Source organism: Rana temporaria, chromosome 4, assembly GCF_905171775.1.
Source record: "Rana temporaria chromosome 4, aRanTem1.1, whole genome shotgun sequence".
Taxonomy (NCBI): domain Eukaryota; kingdom Metazoa; phylum Chordata; class Amphibia; order Anura; family Ranidae; genus Rana; species Rana temporaria.
The window spans coordinates 64,536,241-64,548,288 of record NC_053492.1 but is presented as its reverse complement, the minus strand read 5'-3'; the positions used below and the strand labels follow the sequence as shown (position 1 = coordinate 64,548,288).

Here is a 12,048-nt window from a genome sequence, read left to right as displayed (position 1 = left end):
GGGCATATACTTTCGGCAGGTTTTTTTTTTTTTTTTCCGTACTTACCTTTATATTCTGATTTGGTCCAGGGTTTTCCGCGTTGTGATGACTCCGGGACTGGGCGTTCCTATCCCTGCCTCAGGGTTCCGATGACTGCGGGACTGGGCGTTCCTATCCTTCCGTTCGATGATTGACGGCTTGTGAAACAGGTGACCTGTCGCACAACGCGCGTCACCAGATTTCTGGAAATAGCCGAGCTGCGAGTCGGCACTATACGGCGCCTGCGCCCGCCGTGTTGAGCTGGCTGCGCAGGCGCCGTATAGTGCCGACTCGCAGCTCGGCTATTTGCCGACATCTGGTGACGCGCGTTGTGTGACAGGTCACCTGTTTCACAAGCCGTCAATCATCGAACGGAAGGATAGGAACGCCCAGTCCCGCAGTCATCGGAACCCGGAAGCCCTGGACAAAAACAGAATATAAAGGTATGTACGGCGGAAAAAAAAAATGACCTGCCGAAATCAAATGTCCTTAGTATGCTGGCTTTGCTAGATGTAATTTTAATTTAAATTTTTTTTTTTTTTTGGGTGAACCCCCGCTTTAATGTCGCTATATATAAATATATATATATTTTTTTAAATGAGAAACTTGGCATTGCCAGCCTAGTAAAAGTTGAATACAGATTGGTAATTGCTCTTTGACTATGTTATATACCCGTATTTTTCGCACCATAAGACGCACTTAGATTTTAGAGGACGAAAAACAAGAAAAAAATTCTGAACCTAATGGTGTACTAAAATATTTTCCAGTGCCCATAAAATGCAGAGTGGCCATTGCCATAGGAAATGCAGAGTGGCCATTGCCATAGGAAATGCAGAGTGGCCATTGCCATAGGAAATGCAGAGTGGCCATTGTCATAGGAAATGCAGAGTGGCCATTGCCACAAACGCAGCCTTACCTGATGTTATCACTTCCGCCTTCCTCTGTCTCAGGAACCAGCCGGAAGATCGCCCGGCGCCCACAGGGGTTTTGGAAGTCTGTCTCTCCTGCCTCCCTTCCGGTGGTGGCGGCAGGAGGTGATGCGGGGGGGGGGGGTTGTGCCAGCGGCGGGGAGCTTTGCCAGCGGGGGGCGGTGCCTGTCATTTATTCGCACCATAAGACGCAGGGACATTTTCCCCCATGTTTCTGGGGGAAAAAAGTGCGTCTTATAGTCCAAAAAATACGGTAATAAGCCCACTTTTATCAACATTTAAAGTGACACTAAACAAAATCCTTATTCTCCCCAAATTGTCCCTACACGCCTACTACTTAACTGCCCTAAAATCCATTTTCATGACGTTGTTTCTTACTGTGTATTTCTGTCTCCTATATACAGTGGGACCATGGAGAACAGACGCAGTCACCTAACAGGAATTCAGATTGCAGCAGGAAGAATTTAACAAGGCTCTGTTCACATATGTGCGTGGTTTGAGCGCGGCAGTCCGGTGTGGTTCTGTTCTGCAATTCAGTTTTTGTTTTTGTTATCTGAAATCCCACGTGGACAGGACTGAAAAACGCACAGGACCCTTTTTAGAACCACACCACGGCCACCCCGCACATACTTAAGAAGGCTGCTGGTTCTCATGTTATGGAATCAGATGCGATATGAATCGCATTTGCATATATGTTGTGAACGGAGATTTAGAGGAGGCTGAAAGCAATAGAAGGGACTTTTTAGACTTGGGAACCCATGAACCAGGGTGGTTCCATTCATTCACACCTAGGCATTTATAGATGACAGCAGAATTCTGCCCGTGATCGGAAAACACAAGTTCGCCATGACTTTCAATGGCATCTATAACGTGGTATGGTTTTGCTGTGATTGCCGCACAGCAAATCATATTTTAATGCCAAAACGCCCAGGTGTGAACAGGGTCTAACAGAGCAGAGTTTCCCCCCTATAACCCGGACATACCTGTGTTACGTCAGTGTTATAGGCTAGTCGCTCCGCTGTAAGTAACAAATTACTTGCCTTGCCCTGGACATGGACAACCCCAAAAAAAAATGTCTCCTAAATTTTTTAGCTGGCTCCAAGTTTCAAAGCAATTTTGTCAAGCCCTGAGGTAATGGACCAGAAAGCAGAGTCAGTTAAAGCGCTGAAGCACCCCTTTGTAGCATAAGTGCTACGAATGTCTGATCTACACAGAAACTAAATGATTGCTTTCCCAAGAAAAAAAGGCAGCAGACTTTGTGGGTCTCCAGTTTTGGCAATCTATGCGTTGCCTCTGCCACATCATGGGACATGGGGAGAGCAGTACTATTTCCAATGGAGGGAATGTCTTAGGCTGGGTTCACATATGTGCGAATTGGATGTGGGTTTCCTTGCAAGAAGTGGTGTACCCCAAGGTTCAGTGCTGGGACCCTTACCTTTTAATATCTTTATAAATGATATTGGGTCTGGGATCAAAAGTAACATTTCTGTCTTTGCAGATGACACCAAGCTATGCAGTGGAATAACGTCCTTACAGGATATCTCAAACTTCCAAGCCGACCTCAATGCTCTGTCTAATTGGGCGACTAAGTGGCAGATGAGGTTTAATGTTGATAAATGTAAAGTTATGCACTTGGGGGCTAAGAATATGCATGCATCATGCATACTGGGGGGAGTAAAACTGGAGGGATCTGTAGTGGAGAAGGATCTTGGGGTTTTAGTTGATCATAAGCTCAATAATACCATGCATTGGCAAGCTCCGGTTTCCAAAGCGAGCAAAGTCCTTTCTTGTATTAAGAGAGGTATGGACTCCAAAGACAGAGATATCATTTTGCCCCTGTACAAATCATTAGTAAGACCTCATCTGGAATATGCAGTTCAGTTTCGGGCACCAGTTCTCAAAAAAGGGATATTGGGGAACTGGAGAAAGTGCAGAGAAGGGCAACCAAACTGATAAGAGGCATGGAGGAGCTCAGCTATGAGGAAAGATTAGAAGAACTACATTTATTCACTCTTGAGGAGGAGATTAAGGGGGGATATGATCAATATGTACAAATATATAAGGGGTCCATATAGTGAACTTGGTGTTGAGTTATTCACTTTACGGTCAACACAGAGGACAAGGGGGGCACTCTTTACGTCTAGAGGAAAAGAGATTTCACCTCCAAATACGGAAAGGTTTCTTCACAGTAAGAGATATGAAAATGTGGAATAGACTCCCTCCAGAGGTGGTTCTGGCCAGCTCATCGTATTCCTCCCCCGTCCGGTGCCACAATTGGCACCTTTTAGGGGGGAGGGGGTGCAGAAACCTGTCTAAAACAGGTATTTGCACCCACTTCCGTGCATACAGTCTGCAGGTAGACTACGGGTAGTGCGTCACTTCCCGGTCGTCGTCCCCCCCCCCCCCCGTTGTGTTCTGGGAAATACACGGCTCCCAGAACACAACGGTGACCAGTGAAAGACGCGCAGTAGGGAACCAGGAAGTGAAGCCGCCACGCTTCACTTCCTGATTCCCTCACTCATGATGGCGATGGGGGCAGCCGAGAGACAAGCAATCGCTCGTCTTCTGCTGCCGATGTCGCTGGACTCCAGGACAGGTAAGTGTCCTAATATTAAGGGCTCTTTCACACGGAGCGGACCGTTTCTGGGTCCGCTCCGTGTGTCTCCGTCGGCTCAGCGGGGATCCCCGCTCAGCTGTCGGCGGATAGGGCGGTCCCCGCACACAGTGCAGGGACCGCTCTGTCTCAGCTCCGCTCTGCCCTATGGGGAACCGGATGCAGACGGACCGTCTGTCCGTCTGCATCAGTTCCGTTCCGACGGACGGAAGAAAAATAGGGTTTTCTTCCGTCCGAAGACCGGATCCCGACGGACGCGGACGCTAGCGGATGCTCCATCCGCTAACGGACGCGATCCCATAGGGATGTATTACAAGTCCGTTAACGGACTTGTAATAACGGACAGTCGGAGCGGACGTCTGAAAGGGGCCTAAAAGTCAGCAGCTGCAGTATTTGTATTTTTAGCTGCTGGCTTTTAATATTTTTAACGGCTCCACTTTAAGAAAGGTCCGGATACTTTCCTAAATGTACATAATATAACTGGGTACTAACATTTATAGGTAAAGTTGATCCGGTGAAAATCCGATTGCCTCTCGGGGGATCAGGAAGGAATTTTTTCCCCTGCTGTAGCAAATTGGATCATGCTCTGCTGGGGTTTTTCACCTTCCTCTGGATCAACTGTGAGTATAGAATTGGGTATATGGGATTGTATGATATTATATATACTTTTTTTTATGGTTGAACTTGATGGACTAGTTACTTTTTTCAACCTGACTAACTATGTAACTATGAATTTGCATTACAGGAGACCAGCTCTCAATGAAAACGATTCACAAAGGTCCGGGGTGGTCACGAAGCGGATTGCAAAAGGGTCCTGTGCGTGTTTGGGGGCGGATCAGGTGTGAATTCAAGCAAAATTATGGACTTAAATCGGTGAACAGACAAGCACCATACCCCAGGTACGAACCTGCGGCCGGAGATATGTGAACCCGGCCTTATGTAAACAGGCTAAAGAGAAATTAATTAAAAACAAATTAATTAAAAACAAGGGTTGGGACTTTATATGAAGCACAGAACGTCTCAGGCCAAATTCTTCCATCCTTGATATGTGATAATGAAGAAGGATTTTGGACTTTGTATGAAGCCTGCCAACCAGGAAGTACATAATGAGCTAGAACCATGAACATTGAGGCATAATGCACAATAACATAATAAAATCAATATAATATTATTGCATACAAATTGCAGAGTAACATTGTAATATTGGCCCGGATTCAGGTAGATTTGCCCCTTAGTTATGGAGGCGCAGGGCAGCGTTTTTGCCCTGCGCCCCCGCAAATTTCCTGCGCTACCCGCGATTCACGGAGCAGTAGCTCCGTAAATTGCGTGTGCGCTGTGTAAACTTGCCCTGCGTAAGGGCGCCTAATGTAAATGATCCCGTAGGGGGCAGGAATCATTTAAATTAGGCGCGCTCCCGCGCCGAGCGTAGAGCGCATGCTCCGTCGGGAAAATTTCCCGACGTGCATTGCGGCAAATGACGTCGCAAGGACGTCATTTGCTTCAAAGTGAACGTGAATGGCGTCCAGCGCCATTCACAAATCACTTACGCAAATTACGTAAAATTCGAACGTCGCGAAGCGGGAACGACGGGTATACTTTAGCATTGGCTGCCCCTGCTATTAGAAGGGGCAGCCTTACGCTAAACACGCCGTACAGAAACTACGTAAATTGCGTACGCAGGGCTCGCGCAACATTGTGAATCGGTGTTAGTATGCAATTTGCATACTATACACTGAGCACAATGGGAGCGCCCCCTAGCGGCCATCGCAAGAATGCAGCCTAAGATATGCGTGGCATAAGAGCCTTATGCCACGCAGATTTTAGGCTGCAGTCGGCGTTACGATGTTCCTGAATCAGGAGCATTCGTAACGCCGGGGCAAGTAAGCAATTGCGCTGTGTAACCTATGGTTACACAGGCGCAATTGCTTCTTGAATCCGGGCCACTGTTTGTTGTGTTGTCTCCCTGGTTCGCACGCTTCATACAAAGTCCCAAATCCTTATGCAAACATGGACTTCTGACATCTATGATATTTGGGTAATAGCCATTAGACTGCAATCAAACGACTCCCCACAATCCAGCTAGAAAAAGATTATTTTTGTGGTGGACCCCCCCATACTTGAGAAGAGTATGTCCGCCATATAAGCTTCCCGTGTCCAGTACCAGCACGATCCAAGACCCCTTAGCCCACCCAGTCACTTGTGGAGACATTAGTGTAGGGTGAGGAAGCAGAAGACTGTTTATTCAAACACAGGTACAAAGAGATATACACTCAGGGATCAATCCCCCCTCTTTCCATAATGACACAGGACGGGGTAAACTTTACCTCCTCCAGTAACATGAGACAAAGGTATTCAAACATTTCAATAGTAGACCATCTTTGGGAGGGGCTGCTTGAGGAACCCCCCCGCCCTCCCCTCTAGCATCTAATCCACATCTACATCCCATAATACAGGGCTTGACAAATTTGCTTGAAATCTAGGAGCCAGCTTGAAAAGTTAGGAGCCAGCTTTTTTTTTCCCAGCATGCCCAAGGGCTTGCTTCTGTCTTACCAGCTGCCATACACATGGGCCGAATGCCAGCCAGTTTTTATTAAACCGACCGATGTTGCCAGACATTCGGCCCATGTGTACTAGGCTTGATGGTGTTATGGGCAGCCGCTCTCTAGGAAAGGACAGTGCAGCAAGGTGGGGGCGATATGAGATCCAGTAACTCATGCCACCCTAGGCCCTCTGCACATGGGCGCCTCTGCTAAGCGTAATCTGCTTGCTCAGCAGAGATTTCTCCGCTAATCCCCAGAGCGAACACAGACACATTCCTGTTCTCCTCTATGGGGAGATCGGATGGAAACGGACCACCTGTCCATTTCTATCTGATCCTCCGGACAGATGGAAAATAGGACCACCATCCATCTGTTTTTCAGCAGACAGGAGCGGATGGCGGCTGGTGACCGCGGACATGTGTACACTGACATCCACTGCTCCATAAAGGTGACTGAATGGAAAAAAAAACTCCATCCTTGTGGGGGTGTAAATGGAACTGAGGCCGTTCCAACCAGCTGCCCCACACTCCCGGTCCACTCACCTTTAAGAACAGGGCGCCAGATCAAGCCCGCAACGCCTTCAACCTCTTCTCTTGGGAAGGAGATGGGAAGTGAGAACAGGCAGGGGAAACCCTCAGCTCTCTCAGTGACCGCTTGTCGCAGCCCCGGCCACCACAAGAGGGCGCCAGTTCCCCGATGTAAGCGTCTCACTCCAGCAGGCCGCAAAGCCGCAGCCTCAATTACCGCCCGGCGTGGCATCTTAGTCTTTGCACCCACGGGTAGGGGCCGCATGGAGACAAGACACATGCCACAGTGTAGCCCAATGTGACCTGGCGCATGGGGTTTGTCGAGCCCTGCCATAATAGGTTGCACCCAAGGCAGACAGAAACACTAGAACAATGGAATACGGCTCCCGTCACAATTTAAAATAAATCTTCTCATAGCCCAGCCAGACACATTTGATGACATTTGTGATCCGAGGTGTTCTGGGAAATATAAAAGTGGTTCTGTGGTTGTTCCAGTTTCCAGCTGTACGTTGCTGCAGCACCTGTTACTTTTGAGCCCAATCCAGGAACATGAGGAGATGGTCAGAGACTGCAGGCATGTGACAGGAGATGGTCAGAGACTGCAGGCATGTGACAGGAGATGGTCAGAGACTGCAAGCATGTGACAAGAGATGGTCAGAGATTGCAGGCATGTGACAGGAGATAGTCAGAGACTGCAGGCATGTGACAGGAGATGGTCAGAGACTGCAGACATGTAAGTGTAAGCACTTAAGGCAGCCCATACACTCAATAGCATGTTAAATGAAAAAAAAAGTTACCCGATTCTCTCATCCACATATTAAGTGTGAATGGGGGAATCCTTCCTGATGAGGCATTTTATTATGACATTCCCCGCCGTCATAATACACTGATCAGTGACGCCACTGATTGATTGGGAAAAACCCGACAGGTTGGTTATACAAAAATCGGTTGGTAGATTGACTTCTGTACATCCAGCCTGCCCATACATGGATGAAAATTTAGCCAGTCTCCGCTGCACCGGCTGAATTTCTATCCATATATGTCTGGGGTAAGCAAGGAAAGCACAGGTTAAAAAACAATCTACAGTTCACTGCTACCATCATGGTGACCCCACACTTCTATAAGGACAGACAGGACCCCAGATGGTGTCAGGGTGGGCCCATACTTCTGTTTAAATAGACAGGACCCAGCTTGATATCACAATGACCCCACACTTCTATAAGTACAGGCAGGACCCCCGGATGGTGTCACAGTGACCCCGCACTTCTATAAGAACAAACAGGACCCCAGATGGTGTCACAGTGACCCCACACTTCTATAAGAACTGACAGGACCCCAGATGGTGTCACAGTGACCTAGGGTGACCACGTGTCCCGGATTGCCCGGGACAGTCCCGCATTTTGCAGGTCTGTCCCGGGCACCTTCATTCCAGGACAATACAGTGTCCCGGAATGATACTGACACCCCAAAAAATGGCCGCCACATCACCGCTTTACTCACTGACAGTACTTGCCCTGGCTGGGAATGCCTAGAGGAGCACAATCCCGCCCCATGCTTGTGATTGGAGAAATCATAAATCCTGCCTCTTGTATCCAATCACTGTGCTGTGATTCGTTACAGCACAAGCTGATTTTTGGGAAGGGGGGTGTCCCTGAATGGTAGTTTGGAAATGTGGTCACCCTACAGTGACCCCGCACTTCTATAAGAACAGACAGGACCCCAGATGCTGTCACAAATACTTTGGATGGTGTCACAGTGACCCCACTCTTCGTAATTAACACATAGAGTACACGGAATTCAGGGGTCAGGAGTAGGCAACACATGGAGTTCAGGGCCCTGGAATTAGTAGAGCATAAAGATCGGTGGTCTGGTATAAGTAGCACATAAAACTCAGAGGGCAGTGTCCTTGTGACATTTCTTTGCTTCAGGCGGACCCATCTCCCTAAACTACTGTACTAATACTCTGAAAATCCCTAACTCAGAGAGGGGTCGCTATGATGAAATCTCGGATTATCTCCATAGCATCTGGAAGACCAGACCCCTTCCTCCTGACTTCACGTCATACGAACTTTGGTGTGGACAGGACATAGGGCGGAGGGGAGGCATCTCGGTGATCTACTCAGCCCTCACTCACCCAACAGACAAATCGCCTTATATGAAGGCTTGGGAATCTGACTTTCAAATTAATATGAGCCTAGAGAACTGGCACAAAGCCTTTTTCAGATCATTCAAGGGCATCCAGAGCGCCTCCCTAATGGAGGCCAATGTGAAGGTCTTCACCAGATGGTATCTTACCCCCTCCAGATTGGCTTCCATGTTCCCTTCTGCGGATCCCCTTTGTTTTCGGGGGTGTCAGCTGCGGGGCACCATGGCGCACATATGGTGGGAATGCCCTAGAATCCGCTCCTTTTGGAGAATAATATTCAAAATTATTTTCAAAGTTACTGGGCACCGGATTACAGGGGCTCCCAATACGGCCCTACTAAATGCCCATATACCACAACTTAACAAGCCCACACAGAAGTTGGTGCACTTTATCCTACTGAGCGCAAAGATAGCCATTGCTAAGTCTTGGAAACAAACTAGACCACTCATATCGGTGGTTAAACGAAAAGTGTCATGGATCATGATTCAGGAGAAGTTGTCCAGCATACTACATGACTCCTCCGAAGCATTCCGCGAGATTTGGACACCGTGGGCTGACTATGTTGGTATTCCGCTTACACCTTTACCTGATTAGGCCGGATTATGATCTTAACTGATTTTAGACATTCAACTGCTCTCTCCCCCTGGACCCCCTTGCCTCCATTTCCTTTTCCTCTGTCCTTTCTTCTATACCTTTTTTTACTTTCCTTATTATACTTAGTAGTTTTCAATATTTGATTGCACAACTCTTTAAGGGTTATAGCCCTAGAGTCTCAATGCTCTTTATGTTTGGTCTCTTCCGGGGGAACATTTGTTTGCTACTCTCCCTCGAGGGGGTTGTTTTTATTTTGCTCCTCCCTCATACTAGTGAGAGGTGTGGGTGGGGGATAAAGGCTCGGGGCCCTTCGCTTGACACAGCTGGTTCCCAATTGGGGTGTCGAGGGTTGGTTCCCGGATCATTCTTTAGTAGGTCTGGGCCCTCGGGTGGCAAGTACTATCTATAGGGGCACTTGGGTCCTCACCGGTACCCTAGCGAATTAGCTAGGCAAGATTTCCCCAATTTCTACCCGCTCCACCCGGAAGAGATGGTTATTTACTACATTTTATTGTAACCTCATTTTGGCTTCATTTGTCTCATGGGGCTTTTGTTATGTTCGATGTTTTGTCATGACTGTAACCCTTTTGATGAATATCAATAAAAATCTATTGAAATTAAAACTCAGAGGGCAGAAATAATGCCGCGTACACACAATCATTTTTCGGCTTGTAAAAAAACGAAGTTTTTCAGCATCTAGAAATAACGTTGTTTTTTCCAACTTCATCATTAAAACGACGTTGCCCACACACCATCGTTTTAAAAAAATTATCTAGCAAAGCGCAGTGACGTACAACACGTACGACGGCACTCTAGAGGGGAAGTTCCATGCGGATGACGCCACCCTTGGGGCTGCTTTAGCCGATTCCTTATTAGTAAAAGACGATTCGCGCTTTTCTGTCTGTTACAGCGTGATGAATGTGCTTACTCCATTACGAACGGTAGTTTTACCAGAACGAGCGCTCCCGTCTCATAACTTGCTTCTGAGCATGCGCGGGTTTTTCACGTCGTTTTAGCCCACACACGATCATTTTTTACAACCCGAAAAACGACATTGTTTAAAACGTCGTTAAAAAATGCAGCATGTTCGAATATTTTTTTTGTCGTTTTTTACAAGCCGAAAAATGATCGTGTGTACACGGCATAAGAAGTGCATAAAGATCAGGGGCCAGATTCACGTAGGAGGGCGTATCTTTGTGCGGGCGTAGCGTATCCTATTTACGCTACGCCTCCGCAACTTAGACAGGCAAGTGCAGTATTCACAAAGCACTTGCTCCGTAAGTTGCGGCGGCGTAGCGCAAATTGCCCGGCGTAAGCCCGCCCAATTTAAAGTAGGCTGGTAGGGGGCGCGTTGTATGGAAATGAATCGTGACCCCACGTAAATGACGCGCCTAACGAACGGCGCATGCTCAGTATCACGTCGAATTTACACCCTAAGATACGCTGGCTCAATGCCTGTGACGTGAACGTAACCTACGCACAGCCCCATTCACGTACGACTTACGTAAACGACGTAAAAAGATACGCTTGTTCTGACGTCCATACTTTGCATTACCTGCGCCTCATATAGCAGGGGTAACTTTACGCCGGACGTAAGCCTTACCTAAACGGCGTAGCGGGCGCAAGTACGTTCGTGAATCAGCGTAAATAGCTAATTTACATATTCGATGCGTAAATCTATGGAAGCGCCCCTAGCGGCCAGCGTAAATATGCACCCCAAGATACGACGGCGTAGGAGACTTACGTCGCTCGTATCTTGGCCGAATTCTAGCATAACTGATTCTAATAATCAGGCGCATAGATACGATGGCGCTCATTCGGACTTACGACGGCGTACGTGGAGATACGCCGTCGTAAGTCCTCGGAGAATCTGGCCCCAGGTGTCCAGAATACGTAGAACATTGAGAGCAGAAGTTCGGCATAAGTAGCACATTATTTTTTTCACTTTGATAGAGCAAAAGAGGTTGTCATTGTGTTTTCCACCTGTTTCCTATTGGAGAGATATCCCTTCACTTCCTGTCCTATACCCAAATCAGGAAGTGAGAGGAAAACCTTGGTTGTCACCAGAACTAGTGCCCCCCATTGGAAGATTTTCCCTCTATTCCTGTTCTGGTGACAACCTAAAATGTGTGACATTTTCTTTGACCTTTACTCTTAGCAGGACAAATACAGTAGATCTAGGGTGAGTCTCCCTTATGGGGACACAGACAGCAATAAAAACCTGGCAGGTGTTCCCTCCATACTGTCTATCCAAAACTGAAAAAATGTTCCACTTCACCTCCCCTGACAATATACAGATCACCCAGTGATATATAGTATATATATATATATATATATATATATATAGTATATATATATATATATATATATATATATATATATATATATATATATATATATATATATATATATATATATATATATATATATGAGAAGTGCTGAGCTCTGGTATATACGCTCCCTACACACAATATGCACTGACTTTCCTTCCCTCCTACAGGATTATATATGTGATAAGATAGAAATACAAATGTACATTCTATGTTCTGTACAGATCCACAATATACAATGTCCTCCAATCATTATAATGGAGACAGCTCCTCTCACCTCTCACCGCTCTGTGTCCATCCAACACTGACCAATGTATTCCACACGTCACACAAACAGGGCGGGGCCTCT

At 47.1% G+C, this 12,048-nt stretch overlaps 1 protein-coding gene across 1 annotated transcript in view; it reads right to left on the bottom strand.

Annotated features, from left to right (window-relative positions):
* The window catches only part of FAM228B (family with sequence similarity 228 member B), a 59,525-nt gene extending 58,485 nt beyond the window's left edge, over positions 1-1,040 (bottom strand). The window contains exon 1 of the mRNA XM_040348503.1: positions 936-1,040. The gene's annotated coding sequence lies outside the window, so the exon portion shown is untranslated. The remainder of the gene's footprint in view (positions 1-935) is intronic.
* Positions 1,041-12,048: the final 11,008 nt, after the last annotated feature.